This window comes from Scyliorhinus torazame, chromosome 3 (assembly GCF_047496885.1).
Source record: "Scyliorhinus torazame isolate Kashiwa2021f chromosome 3, sScyTor2.1, whole genome shotgun sequence".
In the NCBI taxonomy this organism is placed as follows: domain Eukaryota; kingdom Metazoa; phylum Chordata; class Chondrichthyes; order Carcharhiniformes; family Scyliorhinidae; genus Scyliorhinus; species Scyliorhinus torazame.
Window position 1 is genome coordinate 69,622,754 of NC_092709.1, and position 23,065 is coordinate 69,645,818.

The window sequence follows — 23,065 nt, forward strand, 5'->3', positions numbered from 1 at the left end:
CTGCATTTTAGGGTGCCACCAAGTGTCCAGCAACAAATCACTAGTCCCCCGAGCCCCACAATGAGTTGCAAAGTGTACACATTCGATGACCCATAAAGCCAGTACATCAGACATACAAGTCTGATGTGCTGGCGTGGTCCATAAAGAGGAAACAGAATCATATGTACAACCTAACCGTTTCCACATTTGTTTATCACTCTCAGGAGCGTCCTCCTGTAACCTTATGACGTCTTGGGTGGTTGGCATTGACTTGTCAGAAGCAGACATATTTATAGTCGATCGTTTAGTCTGACTTAACATTTTAGGCACCATCTCTTGCTGAATTTGCGCGGCTGTCCGCGCTGCACAATCTGCTTGTTCATTACCAACGTCAACTGGGGTCTTACCATTTGTGTGGGCAGCGCATTTAATGACGGAAATCTGCGCGGGCATAAGGAGGGCCTGCAGTAAGTCATTAACTAAACCCCGGTGGGATATTTGTCCACACATAATCATGTCAGGTTGTTCTGACGAAATATCACTCAAATCGTCCCTTATTGTGGTAGTTACCTGAATCAAGGCTAAACAGTCGTGGCCAGGTGAGTCTTCATGGACAGGGGGACCACTAAGAAAACAGGCTGGATTGATAGTGGTACAGTGTTTAAATGTCAGGCGTGGATTGTTCAAAAGGTATATCTCATACCTATTCTGACGAGCTGCGGTAAGGTGCTGAGTCTGCAGTTGCCTCAGTAGTGCGATGACCGAGTGGAAGCTATACACCGTAATATCCTGTTGGAGAGTGAGAGCATGTAACGGCTATGCAATGGCATTGATTGAACGTAAATCCTGTACTAATCGGTACTGTTCTGGCTTGGCTGGTTTAGGCACAGCAAGTATGGGGGTGTTACATTCTGATTGGCAAGGGACCAAAATACCCTGTTGCAACAGCTCTCGGATTAATTTGTTCATAGACGGGGCTGCAGTTGAGTGTTAATTGTTTCAGGGACCTCAAAATATTTTATGGCAGTGCCGTCTGGCGTGACTTGAATTGCGTACTCTGTTGGATCTGAATGATCCACTGCCCTCCTTACCATAGGCCCCAAATCCCTGGCATGGTACTGGTCGTGGACCTGACGTGTAATATGAGGGCTTACCGAAGCTGACTGTGGCCATAAATGTGGTGGTATTGTAACAAAATCGGCCATACCTTCTTTTCCCGTGACTGTGGCTGTAACTTTGACTGGCCATTCGGTCCCAATTAATGGCCGGTATTTGTCCTCCAACTCCCTGTTTTGTCCGGTTCTGTCATAGGCCAGGGTAACGTGATGCAGTGAATGTTCAATGTCTAACGTCCACCACTGGGGGTGATAGAAATATAGCACTGTTGTCTCATCCTCCATAATTGGACCGTTACCCCTTCGTCTCCGTACTCTAGCTGTAGCTGGAAGATACACAGTAAATCTCGGGCCAACAAATTACAGTCCAATCCAGTAGTCACTACAAACTGATGATCTGCAGACTTATTCTCGTAAGTGACTGTCACAGGTTCAGAAATAGGATACTCACACACCTGTCCTTGGAACCCCGACAAATGCTGGGTGTGGTCAGATAGTGGTAGTCGAAGTTCTGATTGCACAGAAGACATGGCTGCTCCAGTGTCGATTACAAATGGGTGATGTTCATCTCCTATCTGCAGAGAGATAATAGGTTCCCTGTCCGATTGGAGAGTCCTTATGACTAAATTAGCTAGTCAATCCTGAGAAGTCAGTGTATCTCGTCTGTCCTCCCCTTGGTGGGTACCCTTCCTTCTGCTGCCTGTCTTTTAAAGGGGCATTCCTGTTGCCAGTGAGCTGCACGGCCGCAATTAAAACATGCATTGCTCCCTCTATATCTGCCCCGTCCTCTTCTCCCAGTAGACCAATGGCCCCTCAGAGGGGGCGGTGGTTGTAAAGCGGTTGGTGTATACGGTGGGCCATAAAAAGGAGCTGAGGGTCCCTTTGGGTGGGTTTGATATCCTCCCCCTCGCTGATCCACTCACCCAAAGTCACAATATTGGGGCTCCAGCTGGTAAGTTACCATTTCTGCCGCTTGTTGGGGTCGCAGATCATCCTTTTTCATTACATACTCAGTCTTAATCTTTGTAACTGAGCCTCCTTCCTGGCCTACACCCTCCTTCCAATAAAACCTGACTGCCCTTGCCATCTGGGAAGGGTAGTTCTCTGTCCAATTCATGTTATTACATTTCACTGCAGTAGCCATGGAAGGTGGTAGGCAATGCATTAACATAGCACAATATTGAGGGGAATTCTGACCATTTTGATATGGCAAGTCGCCTGACTGCCCACGGTAGATTTCATTAAAACGTTCCAGAAATTCCTCTGGCTCTTCAATCTTCTTAGGTTTTAGGTCTAAGATAGCAGAAATATTTATGGGCTTTTGAAATGTGCTATTCAACGCATTCAGGATTTGTGTCCCTTTATGTAGTCTAACGCATGGGCTTGCTGAAGTGTGGCGTGGCTAGCATAATTCAGGTGATTTGTATCTTCCTAATCGGCAACTGTCTCCGAGTCTCACCAGGGGGCACTCTAGCTATTTCCTCTGGTTCTTCCAAGACGTCGACGTCCCTCCCAGTCACTTGAGGGAGTTCTTTCTCTTTCAATCCTGGCATCTCCCTTTGTTCTTGAAATTTGCAGTTTCCCCTTGGTCTGAAGGGATTTAGGTGGTATGCTTAATTGTTTCTGGTTAGGATCAAGCCCTTCTCTCGCTGTCCGAGATCGGGTCCTAGAGCTAACTGGGCTTGCGGAACAGAGCTCCTCTTCCCCTACTGATCGTGAAGGTGGTAAATCGGGACCCATGCTATCAACCAAAAGGGCTGGAGTTACTGGCATGATTGGAATCTGGGGAGCAGTGACTGGATATAAATTATTATACTCTGGTGGTTCTGGAATTAGTGCAGACAATGCTACAGGTGCAGTTGGAACTTTTACTGACATTTTTAAATCATCGAATTGATCATTTCCTGTCAATTCAAGGCCAGCCATTGAACTACGTAGGCCATCTTTTGTTTGACCTGAGCCTTTCCTGTCTTTACTTGCGCGTTTTTTTTTTGAATGCACATTCCTTTTTCAAGACCTGTAATGTTTTTTTTTTTTTCCCTGTTCACTAATTGGAATTCCCATTTTAAGGGAATTGTCCTGCCAACTTGATAACATGATCCTATCTCTTTCCTCTTGACAATATTGTCTCCATAATCGAATTAACTATTTAGCTTTCATACTTTGGCTCTTTCTTTTTTTTAAATTATATATATATTTTTTTATTTGCTTATTTATAACCAATGGCAATTTTTGCTCCTTGGCAAAACGATTGAAAAGGTTCTAACAGTGTTCTTTTAAAACTTAAAATGTTTGAAAATTCAAATTGAATTACTGCAACTTGCAAGCTTAGCTCTGATCTCAACTCAGAACTAAATTTACGATTTGCTTAACACAAACTTGTGTAACATTTACAACTTAATTAATTCTTTATCTTAACAATTTTTCTTTTAACAAGTTTTTCTTACATTCTCAAAAATGTTGGCTGCTATCAATGAGGGAGCAGTTAGCTGCGGTGATGTATACCGGAGCAAAGTCAACTGTCATCTCCAGATTTACACTTTTTAAAATGGTGTCAGTGATCTTCTTTAAGTTTCTATTAATTCACAAATAAAATGAGATAAACATTATTTCAAGTAAGTAAAACTTAAGATTCTGGCAATTTCAATCAATTGCTTTCGAAAATAATAACTTTTATCAAAGAGGTGGAGAAACCCACTGGTTTCCTTTAATTACAAAACGTAACTTTGCTGGAGTTCACTGACTCAAAGGAAAAGTATCCGATTACACTACAGGCTGCTGCTGTTATCTCAAGGCCTGAGTGAGAAGCACTGTCTGTCGTCTTTAACTTTGGCTGCTGCTGTTAACCCTTTGAGAGACTTCTGCTTCAACCAATATGCAGCATCCAGCTCTATGGATGTTCTTTGTCTTGAAATTTATCCAAGCAATTCCCCACAATCTCAACTAGTCCTCAGAACTGCGCCCTTCACCACCACAGTCCAAGGGTACAATTTTAGCTTAATCAACTATAGATTTAAAACGCTCACACATGGAATTGAATCATCTGTTTTAGATGTCACATCAACGCATAACCTAACCCAAGCCAAATCAGAACTCACACATGGAGTTGAACCATCTTCAAATTTAGATGTCACATCAACCCATAACCTAACCCAAGCCGAATCAGAACTCACACATGGAGTTGAACCATCTTCAAATTTAGATGTCACATCAACCCATTACCTAACCTAAGCCGAATCAGAACTCACATATGGAGTTGAACCATCTTCAAATTTAGATGTCACATCAACCCATAACCTAACCCAATCCGAATCAGAACTCACACATGGAGTTGAACCATCTTCAAATTTAGATGTCACATCAACCCATAACGTAACCCAAGCCGAATCAGAACTCACACATGGAATTCAACCATCTTCAGATTTAAAAACTTATTTAACTGAACCCTCATCTGCTGAAGTCACATCAGTCGTCAACAACACAATTAACCCAAAACTGAACTATCAATTATGATATCCCATCAGTTTAATTTTCTAATCCCCAGACTGACCTTTGATTTCGTCGAGTCGATCTTTCCGTACCAACCGCGAGTGACCAGACTAATCAGACGATAAGAAGAGGGGAAAAAGCAATGCGCGGTCATTTTCCAGCTATATATTGTGGGCCCCTTCTTCCCACTCTCCCTGTTCATAATCAGTCTAATTCTGATTTCGCGGTTGGTCAGGACCGTCTTGAGAAATCCCGCGTTTTCGGCACCAAATGACAAAATACAAATTTCTTTACCCGTCAGTCTGGCCTCAATAAAAGTCGAGATGGATTTGCAGGTACAGCATTAGTTATTTTATTTGGCTTGCAAGCTTGATTCATTTCACAGAGGCATAAGACACATCCAGTCTCCTACACCCCGGAAAGCGAATGAACAAAGAGACAAAGGGATCTCTGCAAATCAATTCAAATGGTATCAAGTTTCACATACACGATTCCCATAGGTCATCCTATACCCCTCCTGACCTGGTCATACATTCTGATTGGCTCACTTCCAATCCCTTCCTCTGGCCCCTATTACCCAGCATCCTTTTCTCCTCCTTTGGTGGACACACCTCCTCCTTGCTTTGCCATGCGGTCTGAAATCCTTTGTCTGTGAACTCACCAGAATGAGACTGGCCTATCTCTACATTACAGTAACTAATATCTCTAAAGTAACTATTTTATATCACATTCGTCATGGGCACGTTACCTTTTCAGTACAAAATCCAACTGAAAAAGGATGCCAAATCAGTGATCCATCCACCTAGACGTGTTCCTGTTCCACTTAAAGATCGACTGAAATCTGAACTGTCACAACTTCAAACTCAAGGAATAATCTCTAAGGTTACTCAACCTACTGATGGGGTAAGCTCCCTAGTCTGTGTCAAGAAACCTACAAGTGAAATAAGAATTTGTGTGGACCCAAAAGTTCTCAATAAAAGTATCTAGAGAGAGCATTATCCAATACCAAAGAAAGAAGATATCGCTGCTGAGATGGCAAATGCTAAAATATTTACCAAGCTTGATGCGTCTCAAGGGTTTTGGCAGATGCAGTTAGAAGACTCTAGCAAACCTCTTTGTACTTTTAATACACCTTCTGGAAGGTACTGTTTCAATAGGATGCCTTTTGGTATCATCTTCTTCTGAAAATTTTCACAGAACAATGGAACAGATGACTGAGAACACAGAAGGAGTTTGGGTTTATGTTGACGACATAATCGTCTGGCCAACAACGCCTGAAGAGCATATCAAGCATCTCCAGGAGGTTTTTCAAAGAATTGGCAACTATGGTTTAAAGTTAAACAACGCCAAGTGCATGTGTGCGGCCACATCTTTAAAATTCTTAGGTGACAACAAAACGGCTGAAGGCATTAAACCAGACCAAGATGAAGTGCAAGCTATCAAGGCAATGCAAATTCCCAAAGATAAGGGGCGGGATTCTCCGCAATCCGCGCGATGTCCACAAACCGGCGCCAAAAACGGTGCGAATCAGCCCGGCATCGCGCCGCCCCAAAGTTGCGGAATTCTCCGCATCTTGGGTTGCCGAGCCCTCACCTTGAGGGGCTAGGCCCGCGCCGGACTGATTTCCGCCCCGCCAGCTGGCGGGAAAGGCCTTTGGTGCCCCGCCAGCTGCCGCGGAAATGTCTTTGCCGTGCGGCGCATGCGTGGGAGCGTCAGCGGCCGCTCACGGCATCCCCGCGCATGCGCAGTGGAGGGGTTCTATTCCGCCTCCGCCATAGTGGAGACCATGGCGAAGGCGGAAGGAAAAGAGTGCTCCCACGGTACAGGCCCGCCCGCGGATTGGTGGGCCCCGATCGCGGGCCAGGCCACCGTGGGGGCACCCCCCAGGACCCCGGAGCCCACCCGCGCCACCTTGTCCCGCCGTTCGAAAGTTGGTTCAAACCACGCCGGCTGGCGTGAGTTGACAGCGGCGGGACTTCGGCCCATCGCGGACCGGAGAATCGCCGGGGGATTTCCGCCGACCGGCGTGGCGCGATTCCCGCCCGCGCCGAATCTCCGGTGGCGGCGGATTTGGGACACGGCGGGGGCGGGATTCACGCCGGCCCCCGGCGATTCTCCGACCCGGTGGGCGGTCGGAGAATCGCGCCCAAGAAGGCTGTTTTACACTTTCTTGGATTTGTCAACTTTTAGGAAAGTTCATTTCAAATCTATCCACAAGAGCAACAACAGCTCTACGTCAATTGATCAGAAAGAACAGAATTCATCTGGACTGGCAAACATGCTGCAGAATGGACTGATTTGAAACAATAATTGAGACAAGCTCGATGCTTATCATTCTTTGATCCTACGAAACCAACCAAAGTTTCAACTGATGCAAGTTTTACTGCAACAAGACCATTTTGATAATTGGGTTCCTATTGCCTATCCGTCAAGATCAATGACTGACACTGAATGTAGGTACGCCCAAATCGAAAAAGAGTGTCTAGGGTTAGTCATGAGGATTCCACAACTACATATATGGTCTACTCAGATTCACAGTGGAAAGTGACCATCGTCCACTAGTACACATCATAGAACAAAACTTAAATGACATGACTCCCAGACTTCAACGTTTAATAATGAAATTGAGAAGATACGATTTCACACTGAAGTATACACCAGGTAAAGCATTAGTAATTGCTGATACTTTATCAGGTCAGTCATCACTGACATTCTCCAAGAAGAATTCAACAATGATGCTGATTCACATTTGCAGCTATTCAAAGAATTACTACCTGTATCAGGTGACAAACTTCAGCAAATTCGCATTGAAACACAGAAAGATACCACATTGATGAAAGTTATGAAACATCTTCAAGAAGGATGGCCCAAAGGCAATTGTCCACAATCTCAATCCATTCAGTCAGAGCTGACTATTGTAGATGGTATACTGCTGAGACAAGATTGCATTGCAATTCCACAAAGCATGCGTTCTGAAATGCTGTCGAGATTACATGAGGGTCATCTAGGCATTGAGAAATGTAGAAGATGTGCCAGACAGTCTATCTATTGGCCTGGTATCAACAATGATATTGTGAACATGATATTGTCGTGTTCAACATGTCATTCCCATCAAAGTCAGCAATGCAAAGAACCACTGCAGCCACATGGTCTAGTAACATCACCATGGATCAAGGTTGGTGCTGATATTTTTCACTTTTTTGGAACAGACTATCTTGTAGTCATTGATTATTTTTCCAATTTTCCTGAGATAGTGAAACTGAAAGACATCACATCCAACAATGTCATAAAGACATGCAAGGAGATATTTGCCAGACGTGGTATTCCCAGCATCGTAATGTCTGACATGACCCTTGTTTCTCAAGTCATGAATGGCATGATTTCTCACTGAAATACAATTTTCAACATGTTACTTCCAGCCCACACTTTCCGCAATCGAATGGAAAAGCAGAGAAAGGTGTTCACATCATGAAACAGCTACTTAGCAAATCTAAAGAATCTGCGGCGGGATTCTCCGACCCCCCACCGGGTCGGAGAATCGCCAGGGGCTGGCGTGAATCCCGCCCCCGCCGGTTGCCGAATTCTCCGGTACTGGTTCGGGGGGTGTCAGTTCGGGGGGCATGTCAGTTATGGGGGGTGTCAGGTCGGGGCGGGGCAGGTCAGTGGGGTTTCGGGTCGGAGGGGTGTCAGTTCGGGGAGGGTGTCAGGTCGGGGTGGGGGGTGTCAGGCCGGGGTGGGGTGCAGGTCAGTGGGGTGTCAGTTGAGGGGGTGTCAGGTTGGGGGGGTGTCAGGTCGGGGTGGGGGGCTGTCAGGTTGGGGTGTGTGTCAGGTCGGGGGGGTGTCAATTCGGGGGGTGTCAGTTCGGGGGGCGTGTCAGTTGGGGGGTTTTCAGTTGGGGGGTGTCAGTTGGGGGGGTGTCAGGTCGGTGGGAGTGTCAGTTCGGGGGGCTTGTCAGTTGGGGGGTGGTCAGGTCGGGGGGGGAGATGCAGGCCGGGGGCGGTGTCAGTTCGGGGAGCTTGTCAGTTGGGGGGTGGTCAGGTCAGGGGGGGGGTGTCAGGTCGGGGGCGATGTCAGTTTGGGGGGCTTGTCAGTTGGGGGGCTGTCAGGTTGTGGGGGTGTCAGGTCGGGGGGGTGTCAGGTCGGGGGGGTGTCAGTTCGGGGTCTGTGTCAGGTCGGGGGGCCAGTTCGGGGTGTGTGTCAGGTCGGGGGGGATGTCAGTTGAGGGGGTGACAGGTCGGGGGGGTGGCAGGTCGGGGGGGACACAGGTCGGGGGGGGTCAGGTCGGGGGGTGTCAAGTTGAGGAGGTGTAAAGTCGGAAGGTCTGTCAGGTCGGGGGGGTGTCAGGTCGGGGGGGGTCAGGTCGGGGGGGTCAGGTCGGGGGGGATGTCAGGTCCGGGGGGTGTCAGGTCGGGGGGGGGGGTGTCAGGTCGGGAGGTGTGTCAGGTCGGGGGGTGTCAGGTCGGGGGGGGGGGGTCAGGTCGGGGGGGGTCAGGTCGGGGGGGATGTCAGGTCCGGGGGGTGTCAGGTCGGGGGTTTGTCAGTTCGGGGTGTGTGTCAAGTTGGGGGAAGGGGTCAGTTCAGTGTGTGTGTCAGGTCGGTGGGGGGGTCAGTTCGGGGTGTGTGTCAAGTCGGGGGGGGGTCAGTTCGGGGTGTGTGTCAGGTCGGTGGGGGGGTCAGTTCGGGGTGTGTGTCAGGTCGGTGGGGGGGTCGGTTCGGGGGGGTCAGGTCAGGGTGGGAGGGTGTCAATTTGGGGGGTGTCAGTTTGGGAGGGGTGTCAGGTCGGGAGGTGTGTCAGGTCGTGGGGGTCAGTTCGGGGTGTGTGTCAGGTCGGTGGGGGGGGTCAGTTCAGGGGGGTCAGGTCAGGGTGGGGGGTGTCAATTTGGGGGGTGTCAGTTTGGGAGGGGTGTCAGGTCGGGAGGTGTGTCAGGTCGGGGGATGTCGGGTCGGGGGGGTCAGGTCGGGGGGATGTCAGGTCGGAGAGGTGTCAGGTCGCGAGATGTGTCAGGTCAGGGGGGGTCAGGTCGGGGGGTGTCAGGTCAGGGGGGGTCAGGTCGGGGGGTGTCAGGTCGGGGAGGTGTCAGGTCAGGGGGGTGTCAGGTCGGGTGGTGTGTCAGGTCGGGGGATATCAGGTCGGGGGGGTCAGGTCGGGGGGGTGTCAGGTCGGGGGGGGTGTCAGGTCGGGGAGGTGTCAGGTCGGGAGGTGTGTCAGGTCTGGGAGGGTGTCAGTTCGGGAGGTGTGTCAGTTGGGGGGGGGTGTCAAGTTGGGAGGTGTGTCAGGTCGGTGGGGGTCAGGTCGGGGGGGTGTCAGGTCGGAGAGGTGTCAGGTCGGGAGGTGTGTCAGGTCGGGGGGGGTCAGGTCAGGGGGCTGTCAGGTCGGGGAGGGGTCAGGTCGGGGGGGTTTCAGGTTGGGAGTTGTGTCAGATCGGGAGGGGTCAGGTCGGGGGGGTGTCAGGTTGGGAGGGGTCAGGTCGGGGGGGTGTCGGGTTGGTGGGTGTCGGGCTGGGGTTGGTTGGGTTGGGGGGGGTGTCGGGTTGGGGGGGTGTCGGGTTGGGGGGTGTCGAGTTGGGGGAGTGTCTGGTTAGGGAGGTGTCGGGTTGGGGGTGGGTCGGGTTGGGGGGGTGTCGGGTTGGGGGTGGGTCGGCTGATGGTTGTCGGGTTGGGGGTGTGTCTGGTTGGGGGGGTGTCGGGTTGGGGGTGGGTCGGGTTGGGGGGGGTTCCGGGTTGGGGTGGTGTCGGGTTGGGGGTGGGTCGGGTTGGGAGGCTGTCAGGTTGGGGGGTGTGTGGTTGGGGATGGGTCGGGTTGGGGGGGTCGGGTTGGGGGGGTGTCGGGTTGGGGGGTGTCGAGTTGGGGGGAGTGTCTGGTTGGGGAGGTGTCAGGTTGGGGGTGGGTCGGGTTGGGGGGGTGTCGGGTTGGGGGTGGGTCGGCTGATGGTTGTCAGGTTGGGGGTGTGTCTGGTTGGGGGGGTGTCGGGTTGGGGGTGGGTCGGGTTGGGGGGGGTTCCGGGTTGGGGGTGGGTCGGGTTGGGAGGGTGTCAGGTTGGGGGGTGTGGGGTTGGGGATGGGTCGGGTTGGGGGGGGGTCGGGTTGGGGGGTGGTGTCGGGTTGGGGGTGGGTCGGGTTGGGGGTGTCGGGTTGGGAGTGGGTCGGGTTGGGGGGTGGGTCGGTTTGGGAGGGTGTCAGGTTGGGGGGTGCGGGGTTGGGGATGGGTCGGGTTGGGGGGGTCGGGTTGGGGGGTGGTGTCGGGTTGGGGGTGGGTCGGGTTGGGGGTGTTGGGTTGGGAGTGGGTCGGGTTGGGGGGTGGGTCGGTTTGGGAGGGTGTCAGGTTGGGGGGTGTGGGGTTGGGGATGGGTCGGGTTGGGGGTGGGTCGGGTTGGGGGTGGGTCGGGTTGGGGGTGGGTCGGGTTGGGTGTTGTCGGGTTGGGTGGGGTGTCGGCTTGGAGTTTGTCAGGTTAGGGGGTGTTGGGTTGGGGGTGGGTCGGGTTGGGGGGGCGTCAGGTTAGGGGGTGTCGGGTTGGGGGTGGGTTGAGTTGGGGGGTGTCGGGTTGGGGGGTGTTGGGTTCGGGGGTGTCAGGTTGGGGGGTGTCAGGTTGGGGGAGTGTCTTGTTGGGGGGTGTCGGGTTGGGGGTGTCGGGTTGGGGTGTGTCTGGTTGGGGGGGTCGGGTTGGGGGTGTCGGGTTGGGGGTGGGTCGGGCTGGGGGTTGCCGGGTTGGGTCTGATTGGGGGGTGTCGGGTTGGGGGGGGTGTTGGGTTGGGGGGGCTTCGGGTTGGGGAGGTGTCGGGTTGGGGTTGTCGGGTAGGGTGGGGTGTCGGGTTGGGGGCGTGTCGGGTTGGGGTTGGGTCGGGTTGGGGGGGGTGTTGGGTTGGGGGGGCTTCGGGTTGGGGAGGTGTCGGGTTGGGGGGGTGTCAGGTTGGGGGGGTGTCGGGTTGGGGTTGTCGGGTAGGGTGGGGTGTCGGGTTGGGGGCGTGTCGGGTTGGGGTTGGGTCGGGTTGGGGGGTGTCGGTGGGTTGGGTTGGTGGTGGGTCGGGTTGGGGGATGGTGTCGGGTTGGGGGGTGTCAGGTGGGGGGTGCTGTTGGGTTGGGGGTGTCGGGTTGGGGGTTGGTCAGATTGGGGGGGTGTCGGGCTGGGTGGGGTGTTGGGTTGGGGGTGGGTCGGGTTGGGGGTGTCGGGTTGGGGGCGGGTCAAGTTGGGGGGGTGCCAGGTTGGTGTTACGGGTTGGGGGGGTGTCGGGTTGGATCAGCTCAGGGTGATGTTAGTTTGGGTCAGGCCGGGCGTGGTGACGGGTTGGGTCAGTGAGTGTCGAGTCACGTTGGGGGGCTTGAGTCAGTGTGGATGTCAGCGTGTGTTGGGGTGGGATGGGGGTGTTGTGGGTGGGGGAGGGGAGGTGAAGGGCGGGTTGGGGGGGTTCTCAGTTCAGAAAGGGGAGGAGCTGTACTGTGCGGGGGTCTGGGTGTGTAAAATAGTTACACTCAATTTCGAAGTCCTTCCCCGTCCCGCAGAATTTGGGGTTTAAATCTCTTCGGATGGTTCACAACCCAACACAATTGTCCAGAGGAAGTTAGCTATTCTGGGCAATTTCCGGGTAAAACCTTCCATGGGAACTTCGTACGAGGGATTCCCCAGCGCATCATTGGGGTAGCCGCCTAATATGACTCTGGGCAGTCAGGAAGTAATGGGCCAACTTTAAGTTTCGAGTCCGAGGTGACTTTCATTTTGGGGGGGGGCGGGGGGGGGGGGGGGGTGCGGGGGGCGGCGGGGACGGTGAACTGTTCTTGTACCTTTCAGAATCCCCTGATCATCCTCTTCTCCACATAATCCGCAGAAAATGTGAGAAATTTACTGATTTCTGGGTGTGAGGATTGGCGTGGGTAATGTGTACAGTTCAATGTGTGCTGACTACAGGCTGCGAGTTGCGAGTAAAAACCCCGGGGCAGCGTGGCAATTCTGAACACCCCAGTTTAGTTTTATACGATGCAAAATTCATTTGAGTGTAGGCGAGACTTTGAAATGTATTCCAAGTGTTTACTCCGTGCTTTTATTCATTTTGGTACGTGGAGGGGTTTCTGAAGAATCCTGAAATGAAATGAAAATCGCTTATTGTCACAAGTAGGTTTCAAATGAAGTTACTGTGGAAGGCCCCTAGTCGCCACATTCCGGCGCCTGTTCGGGGGGCTGTTTCGGGGAGGCTGTTACGGGAATTGAACCGTGCTGCTGGCCTGCCTTGGTCTGCTTTCAAAACCAGCGATTTTAACCCTGTGCTAAACAGCCCCGGTCTTTGCAGGGATGGGAGGGGGGGGGTTGACCTGTAAAGAGTACACGGGGTATGTGAATCTGATGGCTGGGGCGGTCGCCCCTGGAGAGATTTGCAGCCAGCAACGTTACAGCACCTGTCGTGTGGCCAGTTGGCAGGGTCTTGTTCTGCGGAGAGTCAGCAGCTCACACCCAGCCTGGGCGGAGGGCGTGAAATGCTTTAAAGTAACCTTTACTTCCCCACAGCAACAGGCAGCACTTTAAAAAGTTTATTTTTCGGTCTTAAGACAAGAGGGAGAGGGAGAAAAATCATAGATCAGCTTTTTTTTCCTTTAAAAAAAAACCCCCACTTGAAAGTACTCTGCAATAATGGAATCCAGCTGTCTGCTGGTTCAAACTACCTTTTCAAGTAATTTCAACTCAAACTTTGTTGGAGTAGAAAAGTTTTACACTTCCAGTTCACGTTAGGGGGGAACGAGGAGTAGGCGAAGATCGTCATTTTATCATATGGAAGATTTTCTTTTCGAAACCCAGAAGTTTATAAAAGTTGACAGGTGAGTGCGCAAGTCCTTGGCTACTCCTTTAAAAAACACTTCGGGTCTGGCATAAACCGTCTGTCATCCCCACCCCCTCCCCTCCCCCCGCCTTACACTACCCATTCAGCAGATAAAAGCGATCGTTGGATCGGGGCACTTTGGAGAGAGAAGGGAGTGCTTTGGATCGCAGTGTAAAAGCCGCGCTGTGATTATCTGGTGTAAATACTGGCACACCAAGTTCCCTTCGCATCCTTCATGGTAGAAGCGGCGACTCGACAGTGAGTCAGTGTGAATCAGCCCCGCTCCCAGTGTCCTATCTTCTTCTGCTTGCCCCCCCACTCCATTCAAAAAAAAAACATTCCTCCCCAAATGTCCCTGTTATTAGTATTACTGCTAATATCGACCCTCAGTTTCCGCCATCATGGGTCGGAAGCCCAAGTCAACAAGGTTCAGCCATCGAGTCGCAAGGTACAAAACGGTAAGTCTTTCCAGCCTTTTACTCTCTTTGATGCGGGAGGGGGGGGGGGAGAATTGCTTGTGACCCCTATTCACTTGCCAGGATGAATGATCGCTTGCAGGTATGGATTTCAGTCCAGTCCAGTACACACGCACACAGGAGATAGCACTTGAGAGCTGAGGGAATCCTGGCCCTCAGTGGGATTTCTGTTTGTTTAACTTTTTTTGTTGTTGTAGGAAATGCCAAACTTCTGAAGGTCCCCTGAGCTCTGGAGAGAGCGAGAAAAAGAAACGTGCAGGGGTACTGTGATATTGCTGCATGCGACTGACCCGGGACGGCCCTCTGTGTGTGTGGGGCGGCGGGGGAACCTTAGGAAATATTTTAAGTTTTGCAGTCGGGTTGCTTCTGGAATATGGCTGGCTGGTGTGTTGGTTTTTTTAAACACTGAGCCACGCTGCTTGTAAACGCGATGACATCTGGCACCTTGCAGGGCGCTGATCAAAGAGCAGCAGCAACAAAGCTGGCCTCACAGTCAGAACAAGTTGGAAGACGCAGTGTGAAGCGATCAAAAGAGTTAAGTCAGCGAGAGAGTGCTGCAGACTGACACCCAGCCACCAGCCCTTACTAAGTCACCACTGTCGCATCTTGACACTTTTACACACACTTTTTTCCTGAGCTCCTTACTGTGCCGAAGGGAACCCATTCGGCGGACCGTGCCTGTTGCTGTTTAATGTTCAATTCTGATTCGAACGCCTTATTTTTCCACAATGTCTGCCATGAAGTTTAAGACAATCACTGAGACTGCGAGACTATCTAGCAAATATTTCATTCCATGAAGGCACGTTAAGTCACCAGCGTCCATAAATCATGCCTTTAATGGGAGGGCGGGTAAACATGAGCATAAATACGAATTTTGACTTTCAGACCCTGCACCTAAACTCGAAATGGAGAATCTGAAGGTGCTTACTGAGCTCCGCCCTTCTGGCAAAACAAAGCGATGATAAACTCATTCTCAATCCCCAGGCATTACTACCTAATTATATAGCTTCGGGACTGGACAGTTTTAGATTACAACCTAGACTGGCTAATAAAAAGCCAAGACATTCCTATGTTCTTTTAAGCCGTCCAACCTCTCAGTAAGAAATGTTTTGAATAATCCAGCACAGGTTCGAACCAAAATAAAATTGGAGATTAGTTTAATGAGTACATTAAACCAGATTTATGGACATGACAAAATCTCCTACATTTTGTATAACAATTTGCAGCTGAGATCGCAGGATTACATCAAAAGGATTTTCATGCTTTAGAAACACGGCACTTGTTTGAAAAGTTTTTTAAAACTCTGAAAGCCTTACTTTTTTGTTGTTTAAATGAGAGGAACACTGGGTATTTGTGTTCCCAGTGTTGACCATGCTAAAGAATGGGCATTTTTTGTTGTTTCTTTGTGGTGAGCTATTTCTGCATTGGGTGTGGTCCTGGGGTTTGGCGCTGGTCAAGGTACACAATGGCCCCAAAATGAACAGTTCCAGTTCAAGGGACTGCTATAATCCAGGAACAGCGCTGGACTTTTGCAGTAATGTGAATCAGATTGTGTAATCCCTTAAAGTAGTCACATATTGCAGCAAGTGCTTTGAACATTCAGCAGTTATTAGATTTAGACATCAGCTAAGTGGGATGTGACCATGTTGATGGACGTTTTTTTAGAAATGTTTTTATGGATTCAAGTGCATTCAAGCCAATCGCTGATTTAAAATATAGACCGTGGAGAGGATGTTTCCACTTGTAGGAAAAACTAGAAGCAGAGGACACCATCTCAGACTAAAGGGACGATCCTTTAAAACAGAGATGAGGTGGAATTTATTCAGCAGAGGGTGGTGAATCTGTGGAACTCTTTACCGCAGAAGGTTGTGGAGGCCAAATCACTGAGTGTCTTTAAGACAGAGATAGATAGGTTCTTGATTAATAAGGGGATCAGGGGTCGTAGGGACAGGGCAGGAAAAGGGGGAATAGAAAATATCAGCCATGATTGAATGGCAGAGCAGACTTGATGGGCCGAGTGGCCTAATTCTGCTTCTGAGTCTTATGGTTTTATAAAATTACAAATGTTGGAAAGCTAAAACGCAAAGGAAGAACACAGCAGGCTTAGTATCTGTAAAGAGCATAGACAGCAGTTAACAATTCTCATACAACTCTTTGATAGACACAAGTTATACCAAATACATTTGGAGTCATGCTGAAATTGTTCACCTTTTTTTTCACCTTTTTCTCTCTTGACAGAACAGTATTTCCAGTTAAAAGAAAATAACGACTTGCCCTTACCATACATAACAATTTTTACCACTTCAGTATGTCTCAAAATGCTTTACAATCAGTGAAGTAATATTTTGAAGTGCGGTTACTGTTGTGATGTAGGAAAGACAAATGCATTTTATTTGTTTTCCAATCATTGTATATTTGATGAACCTAATTTGCTACAATTTACTAAACAACAAATTGAATTTGTATTGCACATTAAGCATCATACAAAGTACAGGAATCCCAAGGATTATTATGAGACAAAGTTTGACACTGAGCCAGATTAAAAAGAAGACTGGAAAGCAGAAGCTTGGGCCAAGAAGTGAGCTTTTAGACAGGGTCTTAAAGGAAAGAGGTTTAGGAAAGTAATTCCTGAGCTTGGGGCCTAGACAGATGAAAACATGGCTGCCAAGGGAAAGAAATTGGGATGCCTCAGAGGTCAGAATTGGAGGAATTCAGAACTCTTGGAGGTTACAGAGTTAAGGAGGTGCAAGGCCATGGGGAAAATGAGAAGACAGACAGGAAAACATTCTGTGTTCTGGACTATGGTAGATTGGGAGCCCGTGAGGTCAATGAACATAGTGTGGGCCCTAAGACCACTGGCTTCGACACTCACTTCTGTTATACCAGCCCACCTCAGCCCCGATGCTGCTGAAATGCTCATCTATGCTTTTGTTATTTCCAGACTTGACAGTTCCAATACTCTCTTGGTCAAACTCTCATCTTCCACCCAAATTAACCTGACTCCATCCGAAATTGGCTTTTCTGTACCCCAACATGCATTGTCCATGTACTATCACTGTACTGGAAATTTTCATCCAGCTTTTAGTTTCAAGACAGTCTTGCTCTGATAGGATCAGTGGACATTTTCTACAGTAATCACTCTGGTCAGTTTTTCCATTGCCACAAATACCTAACCAGGACAGCTGCACAAAGAAAGTCCATCTCGGAATGTCTTTTTTTGAAATACAATGAGTTCAGGTTTCTCACCTTTTCTCGCTCACATCATCTAATGTGTTTTGGTCTCACAGATCTACACCTAATTCTTGTAAAAGCACTTTATTAGGATCCTTGGCTCCTACTTTGCTTTCATCATCAAAACAAGTAATTGTCAAAGACAAAAATGGCTTCCTCTGTGACTGTGGATCCAGTGCATCAATTCCACTTGTTCTACTTTAACCACACTGAGGTGTATAATATGGCAGACCACGTCATGTTTCTTCATCTTTTAGCTCCGTTTCATTGCCCCACACATGGGACTGCACCTTTTGCTTCTGGTCTCATGTGACTCTGTACCTCATTATCAGAACACATCCAATACATCTCTAACAGTGGTTTCTCTTCAAGCCTGCTTTGCTACCTCAGGAGACCTCCTATCCTTAGTCCCTCCCTCAGCTACATAATGTATCTTGGTGACTTTAACTAAAGGCACAGGTCCAACTTTCATAGTGATGCTGATAGCTCCACACGTCTACCAATTACTTTGGCAAAATCTGTTTTCAGAGTGAGTCTGACAGCGAGGCATTGAAAAAACAAAATTTCATCCAACTTTGCTTGTTAAAGTTGAGCTAGATAATCCTCATCAACTCATACTGAACTTCAAATCTCACATTTATTAGTTACCAAGATGGCTTATCCCTCCTATTCAACAATAGCCATTTCTACTTTTAAGCAGTTCTGTTGAGATTCTTATCCACACTGGTCAGCTCTAGAACTTTCATTATTCTCTGCTCTGGTTAACTCCCATTTGTTTAAATTGCTTTTGGTCATATCCCGGATTAGGTGTCACAGATCCATCAATCCCTTCCTCAAAGATTAATGTTGGCTCACTGTTGTAATTTTGTTCAAAATGTTTGTCCTTTTCTTTCAATCCTTCCATACATGTTCTCATCCAACCCTATCTCTGCAATCTCCTCTTGCATTACATCTCTTTCCATACCTTTTTAGTTTTCTGACCATTTATTATGCACCCCACCTTTGCATTGGTGACAGAGCCTTTAATAGCCTCAGCCCTAATCTCTGGATTCTTTCCCTAAAGTTCTCTGATGCTCTATTCACCGTCAAAGGTTTTCACAAAAGCCATCCTTTTTGACAAGCGTTTACTCATCTTTTGTGCGTCTGGTGCCATGCCTTTATTCCTTTTATGGTATTGTCAGTTTTTTCTTCCTCTGAAAGTCTTTTTATATTTTCAATAAAAAAGGGCTTAAAAAATACATTGCTGTTATAGCAGTCGAGAATGCAAACGGCTGCTTGAAACACACTCTTTTGGCAGTTCAAATTGAGGTTTAATTTAATTTGTCAGGTAGACTGAGTTTGGCACAGTTCATTCCACTTGCAATTCTTAAGAGCTACTGCAAATGTAAAATTTAACTCATTCATCCTCCAACCAAAGAAGAGTTTTCACTCTGCAGAGAGTTTTGGTTAACTGCAAAATGACCTCAATTGCCTGGTGTAACATTAGAAAATCTTCAGTTGGAATCCAGAAGCCTTTTTTTTTAGCCTGCAGCACAATCCGTGTTGCAAGTTTTTGAATAGAGTGCTTTTTTGCCTTTATGAAGAAGTTATCTTGAGATGCTATCATTTTTCATTGGGAATAAAGTGACTAAATACATGTAAATACAAACTCAAAACTACTTGCAAATAGATGATATTCAGGGTGACGTAAGACACAGAGAGATCTGCCTCTGAACACTCTGAAGTAGTAGCACAAATATCCTCGGTCCAGGCTCTCTGGCTTTGAGTCTGCATGGTATGACAGTGTCTATCTTCCTGTACAATTGAATGTTTTTGTTAGCAGTGGCTTATAACGAGAAATGCTATTGTGTAAACAGTTGGTGAAATTTGTGACCCTTTACCTGTAAGTGGGGGAGCTTACCTTATGATAAGCCATCTGTCAACACTTCCAGTGGTGTGAGGCACCTACAGCTTGTTAACACTTCAAATATTTCCTCCTTTAAAAAGGATGGAACTAATGTCGCTTCAAGTATTTGCTGTCATGGTCTTTTGGATGTGAGTGTCAGTTTGGTGGTCTTATGTGACCTGATGTCACCCTTTTTGTGCCAGTTGTTGCCACAAATGCAATGCTTTAAATGAAGAAAGGGCTTGTATTAGTCTTCTGCATTTCACATCCACATGGCATCCTCAAGTATTTCACAGCTTACAAATGCTACAACTATTTTTGTGGGCATAGCATAAGTTGATCACTAGAATTAGAATATGTCATACAGACAACATTTCAAACAGTTCTTCTTACTAACTGCATGCTTGGGTAACCTTGCTCAAGTTGCACTGTTCAGATCTTGAGTAGGGAAATACAATGGCTTTTAACACACATTTTAAGGAAGGGATAGTGAACCTGAACATAACAATCCACCCCATTGGGGTAAAAGACCGAACAAGCAATCAGATCCATACAAGCATTGAGGACTGCAGTAATTTATCTGTGGGAAATAATACAAAGGTTTGTTTTTGCATGTGCATTTGAGAATGCTGCAATTTCCAAGATTTCTACTATTTGCGTGTTTAGGTTGTACACTATTTTAAGGCCTTATCCGTGCCAAATATTTTCTGCAATCAAGAAGGTACGCAGGTAGCCTGCTTGTAAGTGCCTGCTAATGTTTCTCTAACAACTGCTGAAGGTGTGTGCGAGCAGTCCCATGTGATTTTACCTTTTTACAGAAGTCTAAGAACATGCACGAACAGACTCAAAAACAGCTTCTTCCCCACTGTCACCAGACTCCTAAATGACCCTCTTATGGACTGACTTCATTAACACTACACCCTGTATGCTTCATCCGATGCCAGTGCTTATGTAGTTACATTGTATATGTTGTGTTGCCCTATTATGTATTTTCTTTTATTCCCTTTTCTTCTCATATACTTAATGATCTGTTGAGCTGCTCGCAGAAAAATATTTTTCACTGTACCTCAGTACACGTGACAATAAACAAATCCAATCCAATCCTGCAAATTCCTGGCTTCCACTGTTTGATTCTTCATGCTAGCATAACTAAATCTCTGGAACAGACCACCTGTGGGAAATTATACTTTGGAAGCTTTGTGCTTCTACTCAATAAGTAGGAAGTAGGTATTTCAATGTAATTTTGATTTTACAGTGCAGAACGAGGCCATTCGGCCCATCGAATCTGCATTGACCTTCCGAAAGAGCCCCCCACCGAGGCCCACTCCACCGCCCAATCCCTGTAACCCCCACCTAACCTGCAACGTCTTTGGACTGTGTGAGGAAATCAGAGCTCCACATAGTGAGTGACCCAAGGCCGGAATCGAATCCAGATCTTTAGTGCTGTGAGACAGCAGTGGTAACCACTGTGCCGCTGGGCCACCCGAAACACCACTTGAATTTTATGATACAACTTAGACAGTATTTCAAATAACATTCTGTACTTTCCAAAATCTACCTTCAAGTCTCTTCCAGTGTCACTGCTTGGAATCAGGGATTGGATCCAAATGGGAAAATTCAGCCCAATATTTCTCCAAAAGAATTTGTTAAAATCATGTACATTGTGGACATGAATGTGTGTCTGACACCTCAATGGGATTACATAAAGACACATAAAGGTATTGTGCTTTGTCCAATCCTTTGAATTCCATTTGGAGGGAACTCCACAGTTCACACATGTGGTATACATCGATTACTGGCAGTCTTGGACTCAATGTTCTTGATCATATTTACAACTGAAATGTTCATCAATGTGCCAAATGCATCCTGAAAAATGGCAAGGAATTAAGGTAACCAGTTACAAATGTTTATGAAGTGCACTACAAAAGAGGATCCATTATAACTTTAAGAATCTCACGCCAATTCTGCTCTGGCATTATTAGACCAGTGATACCATGCATGGGAACCAGGGTGGGAGGCTGGGTGTTTGGCATTACATTTCTGAAATCCTGTTTCAAGGTAATTTTAGAAAAATAAATTGATAAGCCGTCCCAAAATTCTTAACCTCCTTGCTTAGAACTTGGAAGTTATGCATCTGGGACACAGCTGAAACCTGTTCTGAATCCAGGGCAAAGCTGAACGTTTCAGTAATAATGATGCTGAGGTTTTCAGAATCAGCGTGAATGTGCCTATTGTATAACAAGAAAAGCAGATGGGGGCATGATATACCCTCCCACCCCTCGAGTGCATCGTTTAAATTGTGTTAACGTCAGGAAAAAGAACGTCAAATGCTTTGTGAAGATCTAAATTAAAACAAGCTGGTCTGGGGCCAGTAACATAGAGCCCTTGTGACTCCTAAGTTAATGATGTCATAATCCCCTCATGTATTACGACTGAAAGGAAAATTCCACGCATGTCAGTCCCTTTTGGTAATTTAATGATGTCATTAAGTCTTTTTATTTGAGCTTGTCACATCTGGGATGTCATAATTGGCAACACAATAATGTAACTCAATGAGTTAGAAATAATCTATTGTGGGTGTCTGCAATTTGAGCTTTTTTTTGTTGGTGAAACTTGACTTGAAGACCATCAGAGTACTCTCTGTAATGACCACTTAATGACAGTCCTAGCAATTAACAGACAATTCAGCTTTGAGTGTGTATTAAGATTCCACAAGCTGTATTTTGTTAGCACACAAAGCACATTTAAGTGCTTCAGAATAATTATGTGAATTTATATTTACTTTCAGTCAGTTTTTGTGTTGGAGTAAAGGGGAAGTACGATCTCTGTTCTGTCCCAGGTGGAAAAATATCCTCTGTGTATATACTGGAAAAAGATGCTAATCTCGATGCATCTTTTGAATCAGCCACTTAGCTGAGTGAAAATCTCCATTTTCACCTGAGAGAGCACGATTCAGCCACTGCCTTGCGCCCAGCACAGAGCCGGGCATGGCGGGTGAATTCCGGGAGAGCCCCAAATCATGCTTTGTGCTGGGAGTTGGGCCGATCGCGAGTCACCTGACTTGCTATGCCTGCGCAATCTGGATCATGCCCTCGCTGAGCATCAATGGCTGTGCCTACGAGGCCTCAACCGGGCATAAATCAGTACTGGTTTCCACAAACATGGACCAGGCGTGGTGGCACCTCAGGGTGTTTTGGAGACTATTAGAGCCCCCCCCCCGGGTGGTCAGAGACAGGGCAGGGCAGTATCCTGGCATTCCCCCAGCACCCGTGGCACCCTACTTGGCACTGCCAAGATGCCAGGCTGGCAGTGCCACGGTGCCCATGTGCCAAGGGGGTATGAAGGAGCTGCAGATAGGTTGAGGTGAAGGCAAGGGTTCCTGAAAAGGGGGGAGGGGTGTAGAATTTGGGGCAGGCTTTCAAAATGGAGCCCCTGGCGAGTTCAGCTGTCCAGTGCTGGAAGAATGTTAAGTGTGTCCTCAACCGGGGAGAAACTCGTCAAGTCCCATTGAACAGTGGTCTCCATCTTGGCATTGCAGCTGGTGCGAAACATCCCGCTAGACGCGCTCAGAACTTCACTTCAAAATTTTTCAGGTGAAACGCACCCATTGTGTTGGGTGACTATGGACTACAATACTGAGCCTAAACATTCCTTCCCTTATACAAGGAATTATTTAGAGAAAGAAGATCCATTCGGAAATTGATTGTGGAAAATATTTTGCTTTGAAAATCGTTTTCATTCAATACATTTCATACAGTTACCTTTGACAGTTTTTAAGTATGAATTAAAATATATTTAGCACAACCGTTTTCAGTCTTATTTGCACAACCCCTGCTTCTGTGCTCCTCACTGTGAAAATGAAGAGATTTCTGATTCACTGGCAGCTGGCAAACAGCAGCGACTGAACTTATTCCAAATGGCTGGGAGATATCACACTGTCGTGCAGATGTCTGGAGAATGGTATTTGTGTTTGTCCCTGAGTGTCAGAGCATGAAAGGTGAGATCTTTTAGAAACTTGAATTTCTCATGAGATGTTGACTGACTTTGTTACGCTACCAAAAGAGCAAATAAAAGAGAAAAAAAGG